Source organism: Lissotriton vulgaris, chromosome 9 (assembly GCF_964263255.1).
Source record: "Lissotriton vulgaris chromosome 9, aLisVul1.2, whole genome shotgun sequence".
In the NCBI taxonomy this organism is placed as follows: Eukaryota; Metazoa; Chordata; class Amphibia; order Caudata; family Salamandridae; genus Lissotriton; species Lissotriton vulgaris.
In genome coordinates, this window is record NC_141697.1 from 525,091,661 (window position 1) to 525,110,739 (window position 19,079).

A 19,079-nucleotide genomic window follows, 5' to 3' on the forward strand; every position below is an offset into this window, starting at 1 on the left:
TGCCACCCTCCAGTGAGCTGGGACCCAGGCCTCTTTCTGGTTGGTGGGGTCCCCCCCATCTGCAAGATGGCGGGGACTTAAAGTTGTGCTTCACCTCGCCTCCCCCCGAGGGGTGGCATTGGCAAAGGTGTTCACGCCTCTGTTCCTGTCTTGGTTTTCCCACCAACTCTCCCACACAGAGTGGGGGTCAGAACCGATGGGGGCCATTTGCTGAAAGCAGCAAATGGCTGGGGTAGCCTACCAAAGGCGGCAGGCCTTTGAAGATTCCCCTTCATGGACCCAGCCGTTCTTTGGGGTAGGAGGCTTGATACCTTTTTCCAGGATGGCTTTGTTTCAGGACCCAGAGAGTTGTAGGCTCTAGAACCAGGGGTCCAGAAACATGTCTGGTGGTGGCAGCTGGCAAACAGTCACTCAGCCAGGACACTAGAGTTAGGTTGTTTTTAGGGGCCACCTCTAAGATGCCTTCTGAGTGCATTTCTCATTAAATCCCACACTGGCATCAGTATGGGTTTAATGTGCTGAGAAGTTTGATAGCCAACTTCCCAATTTTCGGTAGGGCCATTATGGCGCTTTGGAGTTCGTAATGACTACCTCCCATACCATATACACTTAATGGCATTACTGCACTTACAATGCCCAAGAATGGACTTGGACACTGTAGGGGTACAGGGCTCATGAACACGTACCCTTACCACTGGCACAGTGCACCCAGCTAGAGGGGTGGCTTGCCAGGGCCGTGGTTTGTAGGCATGGCTCACAGGGATGTGGGCCATGCCAACTTTTCACTTTTGCTCTGCACCAAAACATGCAGCCTGCAATGGCAGTGTCAGAGTGTAAAGGCACAGGGCCTCTAAAAATGGCACAATAAGTGCTGCAGCCCTCAGAGGCTTTCCCTGATCACAGTGCCCTTGTTACCTTGAGTCCCTTTTATAAGGGACACACATGTGGCCAGAGAGCTGTCAATTGGGTTTGGTGACATTATATTTTAAGGAAAGAACATAGGCCCTGGGTATTTTATATAAGTTATCAATGGAGGAACAGGTGAAGACGTAGTCAGGCACCTGTTTCGGAACAATGCGGATGCTTAAAAAGCACTTCCCTTGAATTCCACTTTCGGCAAGAAAAACCCTCTTTCAGTCGCTCTTGGTTAGTCGACTGGATTATTGCAACTCTCTGCTGGTTGGAATAAGGGAAGACTTATTATCAAAACTACAGATGGTGCAAAACACAGCAGCCCGCCTCGCCCTCAACAAACCGGCGTGCACCCCTTCTTTACCTCTCCTACGCCAACTACATTGGCTTCCTATTTGGAAAGGAGCCATTTTCAAGCTGCTATGTATGGTCTTCAAGCCTCTGCAGGGGAATGGCCCAGCCTATTTGAAAAGAAACTGGCCATGTATCGACCCGTGCGTCAGATAAGATCCAGTAATCACAATCTGCTTTGCACGCGGAGAATAAACTAGGTTAAAGTGAGTGGTCAAGCTTTTTCTCATCTAGCCCCCAGCCACTGGAACAGTCTCCCTGAGGAGATCCGGGCCTGTTCCGATCTGTCTCGATTTAAGAAAATGCACAAGAAATTGATGTTTTAGGATTATTCTGCTCATTAGTGTTCTCTTCTCTGGCGCCGAGAGATCCCCCTGGGGATGATTCCCTGCACCCTACAAATGAGTATAATAATAATAATAATCAGGTGGCAGGAACCCAGAGCGCACTCGGTCAAAGCACATCAAAATTGGCATAAAGGGGGGCAACCATGCAAAACGAGGGCACTTTCCTACGACAAACATCTTGCTTCTTCTGCTCAGAGCTTTTTCCTGCCATTGTCAATGGCTTTATCGAGACTTTGTCCAGTGCTCTCTGGTGTTGACAACTCCTCTTTGGATGCAACTTGCTGCCTTGTCCTGGTGAACTCTACCTTTTCCTGGACTTTTTCTTCAAAATGTAATCTCAGTCTGAAGTTCAGCCAAACCCAGGCCTAATCCACCTTGAGTATCTGACTTGTGCTCCATTGTGGTCAACCTTAACATTTGACTTTGTCCCAGTCTCACGCAACAAGAAATGCATGGTTGGCATGTTGGTCTTTTAGGTGCTAGATTTCACTGAAATTTTATAAAGAATCTGGTTGTATTTATAGGGTTTTTTATTTTAAACATATTTTATTTGTCAAAATTGCGCAGGTATTGCATGTACAGGTAATGCATACCTCTGAATCCCAGAGACAGCTGTTACATGTAAAATACAAAAAAATTACTTTGACCTTTTTGCATATTTAAGGACAGGAGAACATGAAATACAAATAAAATCAATTCATGCAAACAACCAACTTCCCCACCCCCCAGCTCACTGTCTCGATATGCCGGAACAACATATTACTGACCTAGGCTGCCATCAATTTACACAAGAGCTCAACAATCACAATACCATTTTCTACTGAGGAATTGCGAGCCACACATAAGGGAGTGCAAGGAACAGGAGAGGCCAATGGTCTCGACTCTGGCCCCCCCGTGGCGGCTCCAGCTCCATCCCTCGATAATCTGCCCAGCGCCTAGCCTAAAAAATGGGGAGCTCAAGGCCCACACAAAAGTCTAGACCATTTTTCCAAATCGAGACTGAGGGGGCAACATCCGCCTTCCTCTAGCTATATCTCTCTTTGCTAAGGTAAAGCCCAGGAGCACGAGATGTCACTTTTAGATGTTGCCCCCGATCCCTTCCATCACGTGAAGGCGAACAAGCTTCGGTGAGTGAGGAAGCTCCACCACAGAACTTCAGAGAGGCAGGCCAGTACCCACCTCCAGAAGCGTGCTTGCGCTGTGCAGTGACATATAGTATGTATCCAGGTCCACTCTTCATGCCCGCAGCGAAGACACACCGGGGAAGCCACCAAGCCTGCCCTCCAGAGCCTAATTCTGTTAAAGTAAACCTGTGGAGGTATTTAAATTGAATAAGCCGCAGGCGCACTGCAATAGCCAACCCACACAGGGGAAGCCAAAGCTTCTGTCCAGTCCTCTTCTTCCATCTGGCCCACATCACCCTCCCAGGCCTCCCACATACGCTGCAAAGAGGGGGAACTGTGCGTAACCAGGGACTGATAGATTTTGGAGATCTTATGGTCTAGGAGGTCCCCCATAAAAACCTTAGCCGGGCTAAACTCCAGCAGCAAGTTGAGACCCTCCAAGCTGGGAGCAAAAGCATGCCAAAATTGTAAATATTTAAAGAACTGAAAGCCGTCTGGATGTCTTGAAAGGATTTCAACACCATGCCTTCAATAACATCCCCCAGAGTAGATATCTCGATGTTATCCCAATCGCGAAACCCGAAGAGACGGCTGTTGTGCCATAATGGGGTCTCCCTAGTCAATCTATTCCACCAGCCCATCTTCCGCACTGCCTGCCTCCAGATCTGAAAAACAATCTATGTGACAGGCAGAAGGAGACGCTTCAATGGAGCAGAGTAAAGAATAGCGTGTAGGGACTGGTCCCTCATGCATCGCCACTCCACGGTGTATGCTAGGTCTGCCCTGTCTCCATACCACCACTCGTTTAAGACAAGTAGATGCAATGCAACATTTATTGGACCAAATATCGGAGGTTGCCAGTCCCCCGCTATATGTAGATAGGAAACACGTCGGGACCGCCACCCTCACTGCCCCGCCACCCAAAGGAACAGTCCCAGAACTGAATTCACCTGGCAGAACCACCGTGGGGGAATCAGCTAGGGATGATTTTGTAATTGATACAGTACTCGCGGGAGTGACATCATCTTAAAGATAGTTGACTGGCCGTAGATGGACAGGGGCATGGGGGACCGGGTCTTAATGTCCTCACGCACCCGCTTCCATACAGATGCAAGATTATGTTCCCAGGCCGTGGTGGGAGATTCTGACAAATACACCACCAAATATTTTATGCCTCCTTGTACCACCTGTACAGACGACGCCCAAGAACCAAGCTTGCCTGACCTCCCAACACCCACAGGGTGGAATTCCGAGGGTACATATATAAACCAGATGTTTCCCCAAAGATCTGCATAATACGCAACAGCCGAGGGCCCGTTCGTTCCAGGTTGGTAAGAAAGAACAAAACATCGTCAGCATAAAAGGCGATCAGACAGTCCATGCGCCCATTCAAACGCGGACACCTGAACGTCCATCCGAACCCAAGCAGCCAAGGGTTCCATTGCTAAAGCGAAAAGATATGGGGCCAATGGACACACCTGCCTGGTGCCCCGACCAATAGAGAATGCAGGAGAAACTAAGCCTGGCACTCGCACCGAGGCTGTTAAGTCAGTATACAAGAGGGTGAGGTAGGACAAAAAACACGGTCCGAAATTGAGCCACCGCAGTAGCGCAAATAAATAGACCGAACTCAAGGAGTCAAACGACCGGTCCATATCCGCCAACAGAAGCGCAGCCCGTTCCCCCAATCCCTGGATCGTCGAGACTGCCACATGAGCTTGCCTGATATTATGGCGTGTTCTTCATAAACCCAGCTTGGTCCGGGTGTACCAGTAAGGCTATGTGTAGGCAGAGGCGGTTTGCCAAAGATTTAGCTAATATCTTAGCATCCACGTTCAGGAGGGAGAATGGGCGATACGAGGCGTGGTGCTCCGGCGGACTACCAGGCTTATGAAAAACTACTATGTCCACATATTTCCAGTCGCTGGGCAGACACCCCCAGTCCCTGGCCTCCTCCACCACCCTCCGGTAGTGGGGTCCCAGCTGCAAAAAATATATATTTTTTAAATTCACAGGGAAAGCCTTTAGGGCCTGGGGCCTTGCCAAAATTAAGTTCACCCAAGGCCGTCCCAGTTGTTCTTCAGTAAGCTGGCCTTCCAATTTTTCCCTAACTGCATCAGAGAGTGACTTCGGTGGGAGATCATCCCAGAAACGCTCAATGACTTCCGCTGGGAGGCATTTCGTGGGGGCATATAACTGAGCATAATACTCTGCAAAACTGCATGCAATAGCCGACATGCCTGACACTGGTAGCCCATCCGACCCCACGACACCCGGAACGGCCTGGGGGTGAATCGAACCCTGACACAATCGGTGCAGCATTTTACTTGATTTGTCACCCTATTGGTAGATCCTACTACGGGTAGTAAGCCATGCCTGTCGAGCCTCATATAAACGAATATGAGAATATTCCTGCTGCGCTAGCAGTAACCGATGTCGAGCCAGCCGCCCACCCTCCTCCCTGCCGTGCACCTCCAACTCAAGAACAGTAGCTTCCGCTTGAACCAGGGCCTCTTTATGCTGTCTTTGGGCCAAGGCACAAAATGAGATATCTACCCGCCGAATGGTGGGTTTCAAGGCCTCCCAAAGAGTCAGAGCCCCCAAGACCGAGCCCAAGTTAATGGCTATATATTGATCAAGGGCATCTTCCATTCGTTCCATGTAGTCCTCCTTCTGAAGTTTCCAGACTGATAGGTGCCATCGGAATGGCTCACAGGCTCCCCCGGCTCGTATAGTAAGTGCCAGTGGAGAGTGGTCAGGAAGTCCCCGTGGCAGAATGTCCGCCATCGCCACTCCGCTGTCAAAGACCCATGGGATGAACAGATAATCTAGGCGGGAAAAGGAACCATGGACTGCCGAAAGATATATATAGCCCTGCGTATTACCATGCATCCTGCACCAGGGGTCGACCCAATCAAGACTCATCACTAAGGAGTACTGTTCAGTAAGATGGGGGGGCCTCAGATAAACATCAACCACCATCTATCTCTGGCCACATCCATCACACCATTCCATTCCCCTCCCACCACCGCAAGGCCCTCGGGTATATCTGTTCACAGGGTCAGAATCTTTTCCGCCAACCCCCAGGAAAGAGGTGGGGGCATAAAAGCTCCCCAGTACTAACATCTCACCCCCTACCATGCCCTGTACAAACAAGTATCTGCCCTGCAGATCACCCCAAGTCTTAACATGTGTGTATGCAGTTCTACGGTGTGTTAAAATAGCAACCCTTCTGGAACTCCTCACAAACCTGGAATGAAAGACTTGTGTAAATCCGAAGCGCTGAAAGCATACTGCCTTGGTCCCCATGAGTTGGGTCTCCTGCTCAATAATACATCTGTGTAGGCTCGCTTGGCAGACTTCAGAATAACCCCCATTTGATCTTGTCTGGTGCCCCTCTAACATTCCAGCTAAGAACCTGATGAAGACTAGGGGTCTCCTGTATACTAACAGACATTCCTATTCCGTGCAGATCCTATACAGTACCATGGCAGCAGCAAGAATCTTCCACAAGACGTAACAGAGTCCAGAACACAAGTAGACAGTGCAGAAACCCCACAAACCCCCCCCAACAACACACCCCACAAATCCCCCCACCCTGTACCTCCAAAACAATTAAGTACCTGTCGCGGCAGGCAGAGCAGCCTGACCCCAACAGGAGGTCCCACCCCTCACCCACCAACTGATCCCCACATCACAGCCCATTGTCTAGTGGCCTCCTCTCCTTCTGTGGAGCCCCACGGAGAGACTGGACAACCTACATGCCCCTTCGGCCTATAAACAATACTCGAATTTGGAAGGTAGCATGGTCATCCTGGTAGCAGTCCAATGAGACAAGAGGCCAATAAACGGACCCCTCCTGGGCCGTGGGACCTGCAGACTGTGAGCGGCCCCTTCTTCCCCTTGGCCCCTGCTGAATCCGGGCAGGCCCACCTGAAGAGGAGTCGGATTCTCTTCCCAAGGGAGAGTGAGGACGCTCCCACACAGTTTCATCTGTCCAGTGAAATACCTCCTCCGGTGTGTCAAAGAAGTGGGTGCGGGAGCGGTATACTACACACAGCCTGGCCGGATTAAGTAGAGCATAAGGGAGCTTGAGTTCATGCATGTGGGCATTGGTGGCTAGAAATGACTGTCGCAGCTGCTGCACCAACTTAGTATAGTCCGGAAAAATTAAGATGCATGAGTTATTGAGCAGCAATAGCTCCTTAGCCCGGGCCTGTTTCAGGATGGTGTCCCTGTCGTGGTAATTGAGGAGTATGGCGATGACAGGCCGCGGGGACCCGGACTGGGGGGCTTCTGCATCAGAGTCCTGTGTGCACGTTCCACCACAAAGTCGAGAGTTCCCCAGAAGGGAGCCAGCCCACGAGCCAGTCCATAAGAAACCGCTCCATATTCCCCTTTTCGCAGTCCTGCAGAAAACCAACAAAGCGCAGTTTGTTGAGTTGCGCCCTCCCCTCCACGCCTTCCACTCTCAGTGCTAGGCCCCATTGGGTAGTCTCCAGTGACAATACTTGCTGCTGCAGAGTGGCGACCACATCTTCCATACCCGAGATTCTTGTCTCTGTCTCTAAAATGCGGGCTACCGCATTCCTCAGGTCCTGGCATAGGAGCCTTAAATCGGAGCCGACCACCCCGATCTTGGCTTCCAATGCGTCTCTGGATTGCACAATGGCGGCCATGAGGGCTGCAGTATCTGGTATAGCGTTTTGAGACCTTCCAGGCAGCGCCGCCGGACCCCCTAGCCCGTGCATTTATCCATGGTACTCTGTTTACTAGAGCCACCGCCGGGCTTGTCTCTGGTCATAGTGCCCAATCACTGCCACCGACCCTGGCCAGAAAACCTCCAGGAGGTGACTATGTAGCCATTCCGATGGAGGTCGGGGTCCCACTCCCGGTGTCGTCTAGGTAGAGGCACGCCATCCCCCTAACCCCTGGTGGTACTACCCCCCAAGAGATCACATATGGTGGGGAATGAGAGGAGGGGGGGAGATGAAGGAGCGAGAGGCGCCCGCCGCTGCCGGGCCGCCCTCCCAGGCAGTGCGGCAGTACTCATGTGCTGGGTGCCTGATTAGTAGAAACCCCGGCTGTCCCAGGAGGGCCCATCTCTACCAGGAGCTGCCCAGGCCGAAGCTGAGGCACCAAGATGGCAGTCAGCCGTCCGCATCCCGCACTCCCAATTTCTTCACCACTCAGCACTGCGACCGGAGCAGGCCGCCAACAGAATCCGCTCCCCCGGCTGGGAAAAGAAAGGAACAGCAATGTCGCAGGGCGAGCCACGCATCGCAAGCCATGCACCCCCACTGTGGCCGCGACTGTGGCCGGGCAATGCGGCAAGGAAATGCGAGCAATGCCGCGGCTGAGGATACTGCTGCGTCGCACGCAGGCCGACGCCGATTACCAAACCTCCGCCTGAGAACCTCCGGCGGCTCCAAAAATCAGCTCTAGGCTAGTCCTCAGCGGGAGACGTTAGCGGGGCAGCGCAGGGAATGGGTTGAAAGCCGAAGAGGCGATATTATAGTAAAGATCAATGTGAGGGTGGACGGAGCGCACTCAGATCACATCCGCCATGCTGGCCTGCCAAGCCACGCCCCAATAGGATTTAATTTTGTTTTGGTGTTATTTTATTTATTAAAATGTATCTTATTTTTCAAAATTGGTTTGGGATTTTTCTTATGTTGTGTTTTCACTTTATTACTGTTTGCTGCATAAAAACATTACACAGTGACTCTAAGTTTGAAAACTTTTGCACCAAGCTACCAGATGGCTAAGCACAGGTTAATTCAGTGACTTTTGTGGTTCATGCTGGCAATGATTCTGGTTGTTACTTGAGTAGCATTTCATCCACCTCAAACAATAACCCTATTTCTTACAGTATTGTAACTCAGTATTTTAAACAGACATTCTACTCTGCTTCTAGAGAAGCAGGGCGATGACCTGTTCACATTCTTACTCTAAAATATGTTCTTCATTACAGCTTGAAGCCAATATGCTCCCTCCACACTGTTAGAAATAGGGTTTCCGGTTGGCAGAGGTACGCACCCTGTCCAAGCAGGAACCACAGTCCCAGTCAGGGTAAGGCTTTTCAAGATTAACTCAAAATGCAGTGCTTAGAAGCCATTACCTCCTCGTAAGTCTTCCTCGCCACCTGAGTTACACAATGATCTTCAGCTCCGCAACAGAACCCTCAAAGTAATTTTACGCACCAGTCCTCCCATTCCTCCTCAGCATGGCCGGCCACGTTTACCCATGACCCAGTACAAGAGGAAGCACAACCCACCCCACTTCCTGTTTTTTTTCTGACCTGGAGACTCTCTGAGAACGATTTTCAGGCAATTAGGGTGAGGTTATGCCTTAGCTGGCCCTAACGCCCAGGGAGGAGGCCCTGCAAAGTGGGCTCTTGTTGTACCCCCTTTTTTTTACCTTATTCTACTAGGCTTTTTGGTGAAGGCTCGGCGGAGCAAGCTCATCGTGGAGGTTGGAAGCGCTGCTACAGTGGGCTAATTCTGGGGTGTGTGGGCCATGCATCACGGCCGTTGGTTGTGGCACTGCCCCAAAACCCGCCCCTTTTTTTCATAGAAAAGTCCAGACTATCCGAGGGTGTTGTAATTGGCCCGTCCGTGTTAGCGATTAGCTGAATCTACACGTTGTCCTCCTTAACTTGGCTGTATACGATAAACGCCATTTTGAATACTGTGGCGGCCATCTTAGATCATGAGCGGCCTCGTGGCCGACGTGCCCTTTAGTCCTTTGTCCGTTCCACTGACCACTCACATCTGCCCAGCAACAGGCTATTTTTAGTACTGGTCAAGCCACACATGCGCAGCTCTCACTGACCCGTATACCTTCAGGAATGTGCCACTAACTGACCAGTGGGTTTGAAACCCTCCAATGAGCTGGCAGTATTCCAAAACATGACCATGTATGTCTCTAAAAACTGTGTCTTAACTTGTGCCGCCTATCTTTTATTGCCCCAAAATTGTATATAAACGGGGTCACACCGGTGTTCGGTGTGATACCTCTTGCAATACCGAAAGGGGCTGTTTGAGTGTACCACCACCCCATGGGGTTTTAATAAACCTGTTCTTTGCCTTTTACAGCTTCCGTGCCAACAGTTCTTTTGTGTATGTGGGTAATCTCTGGAGCGTGTAGGCCTTGGGAACCCTGAAATACTTCAATTGGCGACCACGAAGGGACTCATCGGCGACTCGGATGCCCGAAGGAGAGGTCGTGACGAAGGCTTGGAAACTCGCCATGGACGCGCACTGCCACGAGTGACCCGAGTCTTGGCTGCCAAGGTGTTTTTTCCTTTCCTTCCGATCTGACCTTCCAGGTGGCGCCGGTCTCCGACTGAGTTTTCGAGTGTCCGCTTCACTGAGAAAGTGCCGTTTGGCTGATTTGGCTTACAAGACCTTGGCAGTTGGAATCTGGACTTTTGAGAATTGGTAAGCTTTGTGTTCGGTAAGGTAGTCTTCAGACGCTTACTGAAGTCTTGAGATTTGTGATCAGTGAGGTAGTCTTCGGACGCTCGCTGAATTTTGTGAACTTTGATCTGAGTTAGCTAACATTTTGAATTTGTGACCTTTGAACTTATATGTGTAGTGCACTTCACATAGGCAGGCATGTAGAGATGTTTCTCTAACCTTGTTTTTCCTTTGAACGGCACAATTGTGTGAAGAACTGTAAGTGCCCTTTGGTTTGGTGTCACGCTTTCGTGATACTTTTTGAACATGCCTGTTTTCAGCAAACTCCGGGGAATGTGTTGCTTAGGAGATGATGCATCAATTAGGTTAGCGGAATCACAGCCAGCTCCCCCAGAGGGAACGCCAAATAGGGACATGTATATCAAGCACGGCCTTCCACCTATTATGTACAGTAAATTATGGCATAAGTACACTAAGGCCGATCCCGAATTGCAATGGCCCCTACACGGGTCATACGATTTGAGTAAAATCCAATTTGTCGAGCAATGTATGTTTCAACGTAGGTCTAGACAAAATATGTTTGATTGTGTACGAATGTGGGAGAAAGCGGTGCGTGAACGAATGAAGCGTGAGGTTGCCTTGGCGGACAAAGAGCAGCGTAAGGCTGCTCGGGATAAGGCTTTACAGCTTGAGGAGAAGGAGGCTCAGGAGAAGAAAGAGAGGGAGGAACGGGAACGTAAATTGCAAATGACTGGTCAGTTTCCTATTCGCCGACCGCTTTATCCTGTCCTTAATAATGAAATTGATGATTTTTCTTTGTTAGATCGGTCACCGCCTCCGTACGTTTCACCGACGGCTCCGGCTGCGGATTCCGAGGATGATGGGCAGATTCAAGTGAGCCAGAAAGGGGTATCGGCTCTCAGGTTTACTGCGGAAAGGTCCGCTCATTTGCGCAGTTGGGCTCGTAAAGTGAATAAGCATTGTGTTACTCAGGAACAGTTGGTAGCGGAGAAACAGGGGTGGTCGGATCTTGAATTAATGTATTTCTTGTCCACTTTAGCGGATGAAGTTGTAAATGCATATCGTGAAGTTTCTGAAACGTTAGAACCTAAAGCTTTGTCGGTATATCGTGAGAATTTAGCTAAAGGTGATTTTGATCTTACAGATGTGGACGACCTGTTCAAGCAGTTGATCGCGCTGCGGGATGAGACAATTTCTTTACGACAGGAACTGAAACGGAGGAAAAAGGAGTCCGAGCCGGGAAACGACGGGGCGGTTAAGGAGTGTTCTCTTCGTGGTTCAGATAAGAGCTCTGCGTTGCATGTTATGCCTATGCGTGAAGCCGCGCCTTTGTATGTTCCACCAAAAGGGGAAGGTACGGATGATGATAAATCGTCAAAGGATGCGAAGGGATATTTTGTGTATAATTGGGTGTATACACCATGGAATAGAGCAGATGTCATGGCACTTAAAAACTCTTTACCTGATCTCCGAAAGAACCCAGCGGCATTCTATGAGGGGGTAGAGGGGGCTATATCGTCTTGTGTGATGACTCTTGTAGATATAGATTTGTTTTTTGGGTTGATATTACCACCTGACATGTGGCGGCAGATTCGTAAAAATAATGATGAGACAATATTGGGAGGGACATGGAAAGAAATAAATGCTGCAGATTTAGACAGGGCACCAGCATGCAAGCCTTGTCAGCTAATTCTAGAACTCCCGGCAGCTATTTTGCGTAAATTGAAAACGCTTGTTCCCGCCAAAAAGATTGATTGGACCATGTTAACGTCGTGCAAGCAGAAACATGATGAAACGGTTTCAGATTTCTTTACACGCTTTGAGGAGGCATTTCATGATTACAGTGGTCAATCTTTAACTGACGATACGGGTCGGCATTTGTTTGTAGATAAGTACGTGGCTAATCTCCTACCAGAGATTGCAAAGCGATTGAAGTCGAGTGAGAGTTCCTGGGCCACGGCGACCCCTGCGTCCTTGTTAACTATGGCTCAGTATTATGAGCGGCAGGAAGTGGAGGCTAAAGAGAATGTAGAGAAAAAGACGAAGGAATTGAAAACGAAGGTGATGTTGGCACAGGTTCGGGGAACACAGAGTAGAGGGAATGATAGAGGTAGACGAGGTGGAGGAAATGCGTCGTATGGTCGTACGGACATTGCGGAGGATCAGTGTGCTTATTGTAAGGAGTTTGGGCATTGGGCCGATGATTGTCCGGTACTTCGTGAACAGCGTAGTCAGCGTGGTCGAGGCAGTGGAAGGTCAAGAGGAGGTTATACTGGAGCGAGAGGTGGCGGAGGTGATCGTAGACAGGTTGAGGAGAGGGGCCGTGGCCAGGACGAACGAAATACGTTTGATAGACGGAATCAATATCAGATTTTGGAAGGAGAGAATGTGGAACATCAGGATTATGTGCATGCATAGGATTGCGTAGGATGGGGTAAGGAATCAGTCGAAGTGCCAGTAGATCAGCAAGGTCCATATGTAACAGCGGGTATTTTGGGTTCTACTGATCAGTTTCTAGTCGACACAGGAGCTACTCGTAGCGCTCTGTCGAAACACTTGGTTCCGAGGGCTCCCCTGTCTGGCGAAATGATTACGTGTGTAGGGTTTGATGGCACACCCTCCCCTAGCCCTTTGTCCAAGCCCCTTGCACTATGCATTGACAAGTACTTTAGTTTTGGCCAATTTTTGTTATCGCCCCATACCCCAGATAATATCTTGGGCATTGATTTGCTTAAATATTTTCGAGCAACAATACGCTGCGCTCCAGAAGGAGTGCGGGTTATTCTGAATGACAACTACCCTGATCCTGATGATTGTCCTGAACGTGACAGATTTTGTGTCATTTTAGACATTCCTGCTTTGGCCTCTCTGCCGCACACGTTGTGGGCGACATCAGATACGGATGTGGGAGAGATGCGTATTCCACCAATACATATCACTGTTAAGGAGGGGGCCCCTCTACCACGAGTGCCACAGTATAAGATCTCGAAGGAAGGCGAAATTGCACTAACACATATTGTTCAGGATTTGATTTCTGCAGGGGTAGTGGAGGAGGTCCCTTATAATGTCTGTAACAGCCCTATTCTACCAATTCTTAAGAGAGACTCAGATGGCAAGATCTATCGATTTATTATTGATTTGCGTGAAATAAATAAAATTGTCATTCCCCAATACCCAGTGGTGTCTGATATCACAACTTTGCTTACTTTGGTTCCACCGACAGCCACCACTTTTAGTGTTATCGATCTAAAGAATGCGTTCTTTTCTATCCCTGTTCACCCAGATAGCAGATATCTGTTTGGTTTTACGCTCAATAATAAATCGTATAGATTTTGTCGTGTTCCCCAAGGCTATACTGAGAGCCCTAGCATCTACAGCCAGGCTTTAAAACGACAACTAGATTCCTTCGAATTGCAGTCTGGCGTTGCGCTCATCCAGTACGTGGATGACCTTTTGCTTGCTGCTGACTCCTATACACAATGTGAACAAAGCACGCTTGCGTTGCTGTCCTTTTTGGCACAAAACAATCACAAGGTCTCCAAGAAAAAGCTTCAATACTGTAGACCCCAGGTGACCTACCTCGGTCATCTGTTGTCTAAGGAGGGGAGGGCATTAACATCTGATCGAATTCAGGCGATTTTAGATACACCAGTCCCCCGCACGCAGAGAGATGTGCGTGCCTTTATAGGGTTGACATCTTTTTGTAGACAATGGATCATGGGTTTCTCACATATCATAAAACCTCTGCTAGCATTATTGTCCAAAACTACACCGATGCCTCTTGAGTGGACAGACGAATGTCAGAAAGCCTTTGAACAGTTGAGACAGGCCCTTTGTTCTGCACCCGTGTTAGGAACACCAGACTACACGAAACTTTTCACATTGTACGTGCACGAGAATGATGGGTGCGCGTTGTCAGTGTTAGTACAGTTACACGGGGATAAGCAGAGACCATGTGCATACTTCTCTGCCATTTTGGATCCTGTAGCACGAGGGCTGCCTGGGTGTTTTCGAGCAGTAGCGGCAACAGCAGTAGCCATACGACAGAGTGAGGGCATAGTGTTATCACACAAATTGCTGGTGTTGGTTCCTCACGCAGTAGACGCCCTGTTAAACCAAACAAAGACCCAATACCTCACGAGTGCACGACTTACAGGATATGAGCTGACACTTTTAGCGCCACACATAACATTGAAGAGATGCGCTACTTTGAACCCCGCGACTTTATTGCCCTATCCGGCCGAGGAGGGTCAGGAAGAAAAACATCATGATTGTGTTTTCCTGACTGAGGAACAGACAAAGGGTCGTGTTGACTTACAGGATGTGCCACTTCCAGATGTGGATGGGGAACTGTGGGTTGATGGATCGTGTTTGAGGCTGCCAGATGGTACGACTTCTGCAGCATATGCGATCACGACTCTTAAGACGGTGGTAGAAACAGCTAGAATACCACAAAAATCGGCTCAGGCAGCAGAGCTGATAGCTTTAACAAGAGCCTGCGAATTGAGTGCTGGCCTATGTGTGAACATATACACAGACAGCCGGTACGCCTTTGGAGTGGCCCATGACTTCGGGCTTCTTTGGAGGGAACGCGGGTTTCTGACGTCACATGGGGAGCACATTATGCACGGAGAGTTAGTGCGTGATCTCCTAAATGCGCTGCTTGGCCCTAAAAAAGTAGCAATAGTGAAGTGCAGTGCCCATAAGAAAATTACGGATAAGGTGGGCCAAGGAAATGCCTTTGCAGACAGCATAGCAAGGCAAACGGCTATGTCCCGAACTAGCTCCCCCATGTATGTGGTACAATCACAGGCTGAACGATGGAGTGATGCTAGAGCAGAGATACGGGATATACAAAATTCAGCTACAGAATCTGAGCTTGCGGCTTGGGCAGCAGATGGGGTGCTAGATGATGAGGGATGTTGGAGAAGTAAAGACATGGAGAAGTGGAAATTGCCTGCGGCTTACTTACAGGCGATGGTCCAGATGACACATGGACTGGCGCATGTCGGAGCTCTTGCAATCACTCAGCTTTTAACACGAGTTTGGGAACATCCCGAGATTGCGAACACTGCAAAGAGAGTAGTGCAGACCTGCCTGGTATGTTTGCAACACAATCCTGGAAAGGGGGCCTATACTCCGAAAGGAGGGTTCGTTCCACCTTCTGCACCGTTTGAAGTCCTTCAAATGGATTACATTCAACTCGAGCGTTGCAATAACCTGAAGTACGTCTTAGTGGTGGTGTGTGCCTTTAGCAAATGGGTTGAGGCCTACCCCACGAAAGACAATACGGCTTTGACAACAGCTAAGGTGTTGCTTAAGGAATTCTTTCCTCGCTTTGGAGTTTGCAAATTTTTGTGGAGCGATAATGGGCCCCATTTTGTCGGAAAGATTGTGGAATATGTACTGAAGGGGTTAGGGATTCAGCAAAAGTTCCACGCTGTATTCCACCCTCAGTCGGCAGGTTTGGTCGAGCGGTACAATGCCACGTTGAAGCTTAAACTGGCCAAAATTGTGGCGTCTACATCATTGAAGTGGCCAGATGCGTTGCCGCTAGCACTACTGTCTCTTAGATCAGTGCCCCATTCACGAACTGGCCTTACACCTTATGAGGTGGTGTTTGGCCGCCCCATGAATATCTGGGGAGTGCCCAAGCCGCGATTGATACATGATGTGCCTTGTGTTATGATGAATGATTATTTGGCACGATTAACAAATGATTTGCTCTCCATTCATCAACAGGTTCGAGAAGCGCTCCCTGACAACTCTACTGGAGAAGGCCACGATCTTCGTCCTGGGGATCATGTGATGATCCGTTCGTTTGAAAGAGCAAGCAGTTTGGAGCCCAGGTGGAAGGGCCCCGAGCAGGTCCTTCTGGCAACCCGCACCGCCGTACGAGTGACCAACAGGAAGCGGTGGGTGCATTCGACTCACTGTCGTCGAGTCTCTCCGGATCTGGTGACTCCTGCTGTGCTTACTGATTATAAAGAGATCTTGGAGAAAGAAAAGAGCCCAGCTGTGACGTCGGCCGAAGTAGAGGGAGCCTTCCCGGACCAATCTGCTGCTGGAAGAGAGCGCTACAATCTACGACCGCGATAAAGAAGATTTTTGTTCCTTTTTTAGACTGGTTGGTAACCGCTCCAGGTTTGTGAAACGGAAACCGGGAATTCCAAGGGGGGGGGATCAGTTCTGCCAGAGTAGCGACACCCGTCTTGGCCCGGAGAAGAAAACAACGGCTACCTCGGAGTTCAGCACCGCATTTTTCTTTTTTTTTAGGTATACACGTATGTGTATCAGAGACTATTTGTGAGAAACTGTGAGCACTGAACTTTCTTGAACTATGGCATCAATGGTATCGCGTGATAAGAAAATACTGGGTGCCTTTCTTTTTGTTTTCACGATTGTGGTGATAGCTGTTATTGCCTGGGTAGTCGAACTTGTGGTGCCTGTACGTGAACATTTGCTGCCGACTACCCCGGCACCGTCTGAACATTTTCACTTTACTCTGCCTTTTCATGAAGAACGCCACCGTCAAACGTATTTAAATAACAGCTTCATTCAGATTCTTCACCACACACATAATATGACCAATACCTCTAATTGCTGGGTGTGTGGAATGTTGCCTGGGCACCAGAAGAGAGGGGGCACCCCACTTATTCCACTCCCGTTTTCGCATAATGGGTCTTGCAACGCCTGGTACACCCTCCTCTTTACCTTGAGATGGCCAACAAAAGGGGGGGTGCTTTTTCGCCTAAATAAAGAATGTCCCCATGACAAGGATGGGTTTCCACGGGCTGAGGGTACACGGTTTGAATGGGAGGAGTATAGGCCCGACAATGTATCTGCCCCACGAATATACAGCAATCAGCGAAACGTGAATGTATCCAGTGCTCATGTTATAAATGTCATTGCCACGAAAGCCGATCTATGTATCCGGAATAAGGGCACGATTGCTGTGGGGAAAAGTGAATGTAACGTTACTCTCACGTTTGATAGCCCGAATGGCATTTCATTTGTTGCATCCCGAAACACCTACTTCATCTGTGGAGCGAAGGGGTACCATCAGCTTCCAGTGGGGTGGTTGGGCACATGTTATGTATCGTTTGTGCTACCTCCTGTATTCATTGCCCCTCCGATGTATCACAACGACTATACTCTGTACCATGACTTTGTTTTAAACAGAGTTAAGCGAACTGTTGCACTAGAGGACATTGATCAAACGGACACTGCGTTGCAACAATATGTGGATTTTAATCTGGGACTATTCTCCTTTGTGGGGGCCGCACTGAACAGTCGGAAGATCAGACGCCTGACACGTGTTGTCGAGGCTGTTGCGAATGACACTGCTATTGCCCTGGGGAATATTACCGAAGAACTGCAGATTTCCAGAATTGTCACCCTCCAAAACCGGATGGTACTGGATGTTGTTTTGGCTGATCGTGGGGGGGCATGTAGGATCATCGGAAGCAGCTGCTGTGTTTACGTGCCTGATAATTCTCCATCTGTGTATGATGCGATTTCAAAGCTGCATAAAATAGCTGCCGAAATACACCCGGACAATGGAACTTGGACACTTTCTGGATGGTTCTGGTCCATGATTGCAACTTGGGGCTGGAAACTGTTGACAATTCTCTGTATACTTGTGGGAGCAATGTTTTTTATCTGCCTGTGTATCCAATGTGGTCCTGCATTATGTTCAATGTGCCTATCGGCCTGTTTGCCATCGAGACGAGCTCTTGCCTACGATAAAATGATGCTACATAAGGAGGTGACACAAATTATGCTAATTGACATCGAGGACGAACATCCAGACTATGTTCATTATGAGGTAGATTCAGCTAAACGCTAAAAGGGTCGTCTGTTGTAATTGGCCCGTCCGTGTTAGCGATTAGCTGAATCTACACGTTGTCCTCCTTAACTTGGCTGTATACGATAAACGCCATTTTGAATACTGTGGCGGCCATCTTAGATCATGAGCGGCCTCGTGGCCGACGTGCCCTTTAGTCCTTTGTCCGTTCCACTGACCACTCACATCTGCCCAGCAACAGGCTATTTTTAGTACTGGTCAAGCCACACATGCGCAGCTCTCACTGACCCGTATACCTTCAGGAATGTGCCACTAACTGACCAGTGGGTTTGAAACCCTCCAATGAGCTGGCAGTATTCCAAAACATGACCATGTATGTCTCTAAAAACTGTGTCTTAACTTGTGCCGCCTATCTTTTATTGCCCCAAAATTGTATATAAACGGGGTCACACCGGTGTTCGGTGTGATACCTCTTGCAATACCGAAAGGGGCTGTTTGAGTGTACCACCACCCCATGGGGTTTTAATAAACCTGTTCTTTGCCTTTTACAGCTTCCGTGCCAACAGTTCTTTTGTGTATGTGGGTAATCTCTGGAGCGTGTAGGCCTTGGGAACCCTGAAATACTTCAAGGGATTGTTGACTTCGTGGAGACTTGGGAAAGGTCTGTCTCCAACCACTGGATCTTGCGTATTGTCAGGAAGGGTTACTCGATTGTCTTCAACTCTCCACCCCCAGGATTCTTTGTCCACACTCTCTCACCATCACCTCCGCCAAAGCGCGAGGCACTTTTGGTGGGTTTTTGGGATCTGTTTGAGAAAGGGGCTATTCGTCCTGCTCCGGCCTGTAAAAGGGGTCAAGGAGTCTACTCCATTCTTTTTCTGGTAAGGAAGGTTTCCGGGGACTTCCGTCCTGTGCTGGCTTTGAAAAGGGTGAACTTATTTGTCCTTCATGTTAAGTTTAAAATGCTGTCTATGCAGGAGATCCTTCCCTTACTGGTTCAGGGGGATGTGGTTGTAGTGTCGTTCCTATATCCCTAATAGGCTCTGCACATTGGAATAATATACACTAGAGATTCGAGATAGGACTGAGGTCAGTG